Here is an 8,737-nt window from a genome sequence, read left to right as displayed (position 1 = left end):
TCTCCTACATATGGATTGGTTGGGTCGTCCCTAATGGAGTAGCATTTATTTCTCCAGCAGAGTTCATCCTACCAGTTGGATTGGACGGGTTTCTGTAGTAGACTGATATCGGCATCCCCAGCTGAGTTGATTCTACCTATGGATCGCGTGGGTTATCCCTGGCGGAGTAACAGACATTCTCCAAAGCAGGGTTTATCCTATCTGAAGATTGGTTGAGTCTTCCTCCCAGTGAAGTCGCTTTACCGTTCCCCAAGCAGAGTTCCCCGCAGAGTATTTCCCCAAGAGGAGTCTCCCCACAGAGTCAGAGTATCTGATCATTTCGGCTCCCTAGCCAGGGTTCATTTGCATTTTGCATGTAGTAATCATTGCATCCTCAAAAATCGCGTAGCATTTCCATTCATAAGTGGAGCATTACGCCATAGAAAAATCAAACATATGCATTCATATGTTCGAAACCCCATTAGACCGTATTCCCTGCAGAGACGGATTTTTGTTCAACCTGTACAACGCATTTGCTACAGTTGCTCCAGTCAGCAATTGGTGTTGATAATCCCCATAGAGGTTTATTTCCTCATCCGTTGGTGAAAGGAAAGCCTGCTTCTCCCCAGTGAGACCCCCCTGCAAGTGTTCAGCCTTGCCCGGGTCATCTTGTGAATTTCAGTATCCCGTCAGCACCCGCGTGTGTTTGCTTTCCTTGGTGTCGGTAAACACCATCTTTCGGTGATTCCCAGTCATGCGTAAGTGTCTGGTCTTCTTTGATGTCTGTAAACATCATCTTTCGATGTTCATAACGCCGTCCCTCCCCTAGTGAAGTTTCCTCCTCTCCGTTGGTGTCGATAAACGTCGAGTTTTTCCTAGTCATCCGGTGATGTCTAGTTGTACCCTCCCCATGTGGACTTACCTCTCCGTTGGTTTCGCTAAACGACGAGTTTTTCCCAGTCGTCCGTTGACGTCTGGTTGTGTTTCTCTTATTCCCATTCATCTGTAAATGTCTGGTCGATCTTTTTGGTGTCTGTAAACATCATCTTTCGATGTCTGTAAACGTCGAGTTTTCTCCCATTCATCTGTAAATGTCTGGTCGATCTTTTTGGTGTCTGTAAACATCATCTTTCGATGTCTGTAAACGTCGAGTTTTCTCCCATTCATCTGTAAATGTCTGGTCGATCTTTTTGGTGTCTGTAAACATCATCTTTCGATGTCTGTAAACGTCGAGTTTTCTCCCATTCATCTGTAAATGTCTGGTCGATCTTTTTTGGTGTCTGTAAACATCATCTTTCGATGTCTGTAAACGTCGAGTTTTCTCCCATTCATCTGTAAATGTTTGGTCGATCTTTTTGGTGTCTGTAAACATCATCTTTCGATGTCTGTAAACGTCGAGTTTTCTCCCATTCATCTGTAAATGTCTGGTCGATCTTTTTGGTGTCTGTAAACATCATCTTTCGATGTCTGTAAACGTCGAGTTTTCTCCCATTCATCTGTAAATGTCTGGTCAATCTTTTTTGGTGTCTGTAAACATCATCTTTCGATGTCTGTAAACGTCGAGTTTTCTCCCATTCATCTGTAAATGTCTGGTCGATCTTTTTGGTGTCTGTAAACATCATCTTTCGATGTCTGTAAACGTCGAGTTTTCTCCCATTCATCTGTAAATGTCTGGTCGATCTTTTTGGTGTCTGTAAACATCATCTTTCGATGTCTGTAAACGTCGAGTTTTCTCCCATTCATCTGTAAATGTCTGGTCAATCTTTTTTGGTGTCTGTAAACATCATCTTTCGATGTCTGTAAACGTCGAGTTTTCTCCCATTCATCTGTAAATGTCTGGTCGATCTTTTTGGTGTCTGTAAACATCATCTTTCGATGTCTGTAAACGTCGAGTTTTCTCCCATTCATCCGTCGATGTCTGGTCGAGTTCTTCTAGTCATTCATTAATGTCTGGTTACCTCTCCGTTGGTCCCGATGAACGTCGAGTTTTTCCTGGTCGTCCCCAGTTGTTTACCTCTCCGTTGGTCTTGGTAAACGTTGAGTTTTTCCCATTTCGTCCGTTGACGTATGGCTGTATCTTTTCCAGTCATTCAATAACGTCTGGTTACCTCTCCGTTGGTCCCGATAAACGTTGAGTTTTTCCTAGTTGTCCGTTGGCATCTAGTTGTGATTGTTGTTCCCATTCACCATCGTTGTGATGTCTGGATGTGGCCGTACCCTTTGAAAACAAAGCCAAAAAATATATACCCAGTAGCAAATATCAAATCCCAGTGGACGTTTCCATTGGTGGATCCCTGTATTGTACAAATTTCTACGGTTCTTGGTATTCAATCCCTGTTTACCCTGAAAGTCTGACAGCCGTTGCTCTCATCCATTCGGGTTCCCAGCTGATTGAATAGGGGCAGTTGTAGCACCTCAAATTTGCACCTATCATTGTACATACATTCTCATATTAGGTCATAGCATATCATGGTCCATTTGCATAGCATTGCATTGTCCCATTTGCCTCAGGTGCAAGCCAATCAAGAAATTAGGTCAAACTGGTCAGGAGATCAGTCAGTCAAGCAAGCAAGCACAATTCTCAAGGAGCCAAGGCCCTAGGGTTGGTCCAACATGTTCACATGACTTGGGGGTCTATTTGAAGTGTTTTGGTCAAGGATTGGATGTTCAGAAGTCATCAGTCAATGCACAATCAGTCAGAAACCCTAAAAGTCAACTGTTGGTCAACTGTCCATTTAATTAGTGGTTTGATGGTTGGACTTGGTTTGAGAGGTCTCATTCATGTCCAAATAGGCCTCATATATCATGTCAAACACCATCATGGAAGAATTTGAAGCCAGATCAGAAATTTCCAAAAATGGAAACTGGACCTGTAACTGAAACTTACCAAAAATGGAAAGTCTTGATCCTCAAACTTACATCATGATACAAGCTTCAAATGAATTTTTGCCCAACATGAAAGTTGAAGATCTTGTTCTCCCATTTCCAAAAAGTCCAAGAACACTCAATTCCCATGTATGGTTGGCAAGTTATGATCGAATCGTTTTCAGAAATTTTTGAACTTCAAAAGGCCATATCTCTCAAACCATTTGGCCAATTTGGGTGGGGTTTTTTCCTACAAGTCACATTTGATCCCCTCTTTCCAAAAATGTAACTTTCATTCACCAAAACATTACCAATCAAAATGGCATTTTTGAACCTACTTGAATTAATTTTAAGTAAGGTGAAAAAGTGAAGTTTTAAATTAATCATTTCCAACCATTCCTACCATCCAAACATGTTCTGAAATGTTGATTAAAACTTGTTGGAGGCCCATTCTTGTGCAGTACATGTAGCCATTCCCTACTTGCTTGAAACTTGGAAAAAAAGTACATTTCTCACCAAATCTATCCCACCATTTCATGGACCATGCTTGGTACCACAAAACAGCAGAGATATTGATCATTTTCTGTCACTTAGAAACCCTAGTGGCAGCCTCAAAAACACAAAAATCACTCATTCTCTAAAACTTCATTTTTGCATTTTCCAAAAATCTGTCAAAAACTCTCAAAGAACTGAGCCTGGCCATTGTTGTTCCACCATCCAAGCATCATTGTGGACACATTTCAATCATCATTCTCCATCTGTAACAGCATTTACACAACTGTTTTCTTCAAGCATCAACAATGGCAGAACTCGTGTGCAGCCATTCCAAGCTATTGCAAGCCAAAGCATCTTCACCATTCATCATTAGGAGGGTTTTAGAGCATCTGTTTCAAACTTAAACATCCAAACAACCATCAAATCACGACTGCCCTTCAATCTTGGTGAGTTTTTGATCTTCACTATTCTTAAAACTATGCCATGCCTTAGATAGAGTGTGCCATGCTGATCACCATGAAACTTAAATCGTGAAAAACCATGCCATAATGAGAGAGAACGAGGGTTTTAAAGTTTGTTGTTCATGATTAAATTTGTTCGATTAATGCTTAATATGTTGTTGTTGGATGATATGATTGTTGTTTATTGATGCCTGCTGATAGATGTACACGATGCAACGCCTAAAATTCATTTCTGTAAACTTTGCATTTTTCTGGAAATCACGATTGAGGGTGGTGATGAACAGCGTGTTGTTTTTGGTTGCTGCGTTTTTCCTGCGGATTTTCCTGCAGCCTTCATGAGCTGGCTGCGGATTTTCCTGCGGATTTCTGAATTAGGGCTTTGTATGAACCGCGCCCTTTTCCATTTGAAACGGACCAATAGAAACATTTCGTTTCCCTGGCCAAAACGCTGCGTTTTGGATAAGTGACCTGGGAATTACAAGTTTGCCATTCCCGGTTTTTATTTCATTTAAATCATTTAATTGTTTCAATTTTTATTTCACTTGGCATGGCTCACTTGCAAAAATCATAACTTGTTCATTTTAAATCCAATTCTCATGGGAATTTTTTCATCATCTTCATCATGATCTCTACTTTTTTATCATATTTTTTCCAGAATTTTGTGATCATTGGTTTTTGTTTGGCATATTAGTTTGTGACTTGTGACCATATTTTGTACACTTAGCCAAAACATTTGTGAAATGGTGATACTTTATCCAATGGCTCCCAAATTTTTTGTGCTTGAACTAGACACATTCATGGTGATTTTGGTGTAGAGTTTGTGAATTTATCTTATGTGGTTTGAGAGTTATGATTTTTTGAATTAGGGTGTGACAATTTGTGTCACACCATTGATGTCCAACTTCATGATTTTCATTACCATGCTTCTTGACCTCCAATTGATCTGATTTTTTGCATGAACCTACTCTTATATGTCTAGTATACATGTGAATTTTCTTGGAATTATTTGTGGCATTTCCTAATTGTTTGAGATTTTCTCCCCTGTTTAGTCATATGTTGACTTTTGGTGACACATGTTCCCATTTCATTTGTGAAATTCTCATACTTTATTAGATGGACTTGAAATTTTACATGAGATAACTAGACATCCTCATCTTTGCCATGGTTTTAGTCCCATTCATTTATCATACACCATCTCTGATTTATGAATTTTTCAAGTTGATGCATGATTGGTTGACTTCTTTAAGCATGTTCAAAATTGCTTTGACTTTCTGATTTTCATTGACTGCCTTCCACTTATCCAAATGAGATGAAATTTGACATGCTTACCATGCTGTGGGTTGTGATTGATCATGATTTATTTGGTGATTTTTGGAAGTGTTTTAGATTACTTTTGAGTTAAGTCTTGATGTTGACTTCTATGAGCTCCTGTTTGCAACACTTTGACCTAAGTTGTTCATGAAATGATGATGATGATTGATATGAATGTGAACCCAATTGGTTTTGTTTCTTGATTGTTTGAACATGATTTTGGATGCTTGCCCATTGCTGTTTTGACTTTTTTCATTCCTTTTGACCCTAGGCTTGTCCTAGTGGTCCTGTTACTCACTTTTGAGCTTGTGTTTTCAGGTTGACCAACAAATGACCAATGAGACCAATTCTTTTGATTGAGCTTGCTTAAATATCATTGTCTAACTTGTTTGTTTTGTAGGTGGCTTGACTCACAAGCCTTAAGCCTTATGCCTTGCACATCCATCTGCTTCTGATTAACTGTTGATGTCTGTTTCTTTTTGCTTTGTTTGAAGTTGTATACTAACATCTGCTTGACTGTTTCAGGTGCTTTTAGTTGCTCAGTTCCTTGTGAACTTTTGCTTTGCTTTGCTTGTATAAGCAATTTGCATTGAGGTATACTTCTAATCTTCATGTAGTCTGGAAGACCTGGCCCGTTACTTGGCCAGGCAACTGTCTGAAGTCCTCCTTAAGAGGCAATGTTGTGGTTGTTTAATTTTGTCCTTGCATAGAGTCAGAGACCTCCTAAGTGAAGAGGCAATTGGAAGAACTCAAGGGATATGCAACCTATCCCCTGCTATTCAGTGTGTCATCTGCTTTGCTCACACCACTGTGTTGATGCATTACAGATACAAACCCAAGATCTTGTACAGTTGTACAGTTGAGTCAGTTTTAAATGTGTAGAAGGGTTCCCCCTTTCTGAACCCACACGTTCTTGTTTTAAGCTCTCCCAGGCCAGGGATAAGAGCTGTGAAGTCTCATCTTCACTCACCTTTCATCTGCTTCACCTTAGCCCCTCAATGGTAAGGTTAAGAGCACATTTACCCCGTTCCAGAGGTTTGTTTGTTGAGGTTGATATGACCCCTCGACTAAAACCTAACCCTTGTTTGAGCCACTTGCTTGTGTATAGTGTGTGCTATTTGTGCTTGTATGTTTGTTTGACTTGCTTCCTGTGCGAGTTAGGGTTAGTTTAGACTTGCTTCCTGTGCAAGTTAGGTTTTGCTTGGCTTGCTTCCTGTGCAAGTTAAGTGTGTGTGTGGCTTGCTTCCTGTGCAAGTCATGATTAGGATAGGCTGGCTCCCTGTGCCAGTTAGCTAGAAACCTTAACTTAGGGATGATTTTGCATGACAACATCTAGGCTCGAGTCGTAGTCTCCCTAGTTGTGTCTCCCTCTGTTATCTGGTTAGGCTAGTCCTTTATCCCTCCGTAGGGGAACTACGTCGCCCTGATCCTCATACCAGATGAGGTACGTAGGCAGGAGATGAGCAGATCTCTCCGGGCGCCTGTGTCTTTGTTTTGTCTTGTTGTGTGCTTGGAAGCTGATGTAAGTCCATCGAGTGGCATTTGGGTTCTAGTGTGAGTTTGTCTGGTTCGGATGCTGATGTAAGTCCAGTGATTGGCATTCAGGCTCCACGTTTGCCTTCTTGTGTGTGTTTTGGTTCGGATGCTGATGTAAGCCCAGTGATTGGCATTCAGGCTCCACGTTTGCCTTTGCCTGTGTTTGTTTGTGTGCGTGTCAGCCGAGCTACGAATGCTCTGATTCTTCTCTCGTCCGAGAAGATACGTATGCATAGGATGCGATATCCTAGCGAGCATGTGTCGTTTCCCCAGTCCGAACTACTTCGACTCTGATGTCTATGCCTGATAGACTAAGTAGGACCAGGATGCGACATCCTGCCGAGTCAGTTTCAGTCTTGTTTTCTTGTGTCTCTTTCAGCCAGTGTGTGTGAGTTTGAGCAGTGTTTAGCAACCATTTTCCTTCCTATTATGCGTGGATCCCGTCGAGTACGACGGATGCGTAGGGGTGCTAATACCTTCCCTTCGCATAACCGACTCCCGAACCTATTCTCTTTGGTCGCGAGACCATGTTCTTTCCTAGGTTTACTTCGAGCGTTTCCTTTCCCTCTTTTGGGATAAATAACGCACGGTGGCGGCTCTGTTGTTCTTGTTTTCCCGCCGGTTTTTCGCGTGATGCGACACTTAGGATCGAAGAACTGGAATAGAACTCTTATCATATCTTCCTTGAAACCGGTGGTAACTAAATTGAGGAGATAACCATGTTTCTTGATGAACTGAGCATGATCGGGAAGTTCTGACACTAAATCCTTGAGTTGAGGAGAGGTCGCTACAAAATTGATCCGGATGGTCTTCCTGGAAGCCATAGCCCTACAAAACAGAGCAAAGTTAAATCCCTAAGTCCTCGAAATTGTTAGTACAATGCCATGATGTCATGATGTTATGATGTTATGATGTCAAGTAAGTAACAAGCACAAACAAGTCACACCACAATCATTCCTAGGTTTTAAGGCTTGCATGAGTTCCATAGGTAAGTACCCTCCCCACTGAAGTTTGGTTGGTTCAACCTGTCCTAGAATAGTAACCGGGTTCTAGAAGGATCTCAAATCATTGACCTTTCCTTAAGTCCACTTCAGTGCAACACCAAGTGGTTGACCAAAATTTCCCTAAAGTCCAATCTCAAAGAGTGTAGTATCGAGTATCAACCGACCCCAGTCGAAACCAAAGTCAGTTATCTCACTACTTTCTAATGGCTAGGATGAGTCAATTAGGGTTCTAAAGGTTTGGTTAATGCTTTGATGACACCACGCAGACGCCAAATTTTTCCTCAAGTAAACATGAGGAACATCAGGACATCCAAAGTGTCACATTAACCGTAGCCATCATTTTAACCATTCCAGTATACGCCGGACAGTCGTGATGATCTCTTGCTACTTACCTAAGGTACACTAGATCCGGGTGTAGGATCTTTCACTCAAGCATAGAATACCCAAACAATCCCTTAAAAGTAAATCAGCCAAAGAAACAATTCGAAAACATAAGTGATCTTATCTTTAAGGTAACCTCTCTTTTTAAGATTCCCCAGCAGAGTCGCCAGTTCTGTGATACGGTGAACTGACTTTGTGTTTTTGCTTTGAAAAGCTATGTTGCGGATAGCAAGAGTCGTCACCGACTTTTCTTTTATCCAATAAGGAAAGGAGGAAAAGAACAGGAAAGACCTTGATTAGATTTTGAGTTCGGGAGGTACATTATACCAAGGGAAGGTGTTAGCACCCTTGGTATCCATGGTTATCCATGGGCTCTTAATTGCTTAACTCACTTATGTTTTCCTTGTTTGAGAAAGTGTTTGAGAAATGTGGTGTGTTTAGAAAATATTTTGAAAGGAGAGTTTAACTTTGTAATGATTCTTGTATGAATGTATACAAAGTGTTTATCTCGTTTGATTTTGAAAGATGTTTAGAAAAATATAACTCGGCGATGATTCTGGTGCGAATGTATACCAAGTGGTAATTTTCTGAAAGATATTTTGAAAAGTGTGAGGTGTGAAAAGTATTTTAAGCTGTGAGCAAGCATTTAAGAGTTATACCTAACCAAGGTCTTTGTAGGTATTTCCTATCCTTATGAGGGTAAAA

The sequence above is a fragment of the Lathyrus oleraceus genome, chromosome 3 (genome assembly GCF_024323335.1).
Source record: "Lathyrus oleraceus cultivar Zhongwan6 chromosome 3, CAAS_Psat_ZW6_1.0, whole genome shotgun sequence".
Lineage (NCBI taxonomy): Eukaryota > Viridiplantae > Streptophyta > Magnoliopsida > Fabales > Fabaceae > Lathyrus > Lathyrus oleraceus.
This window is presented reverse-complemented; position numbering follows the sequence as displayed.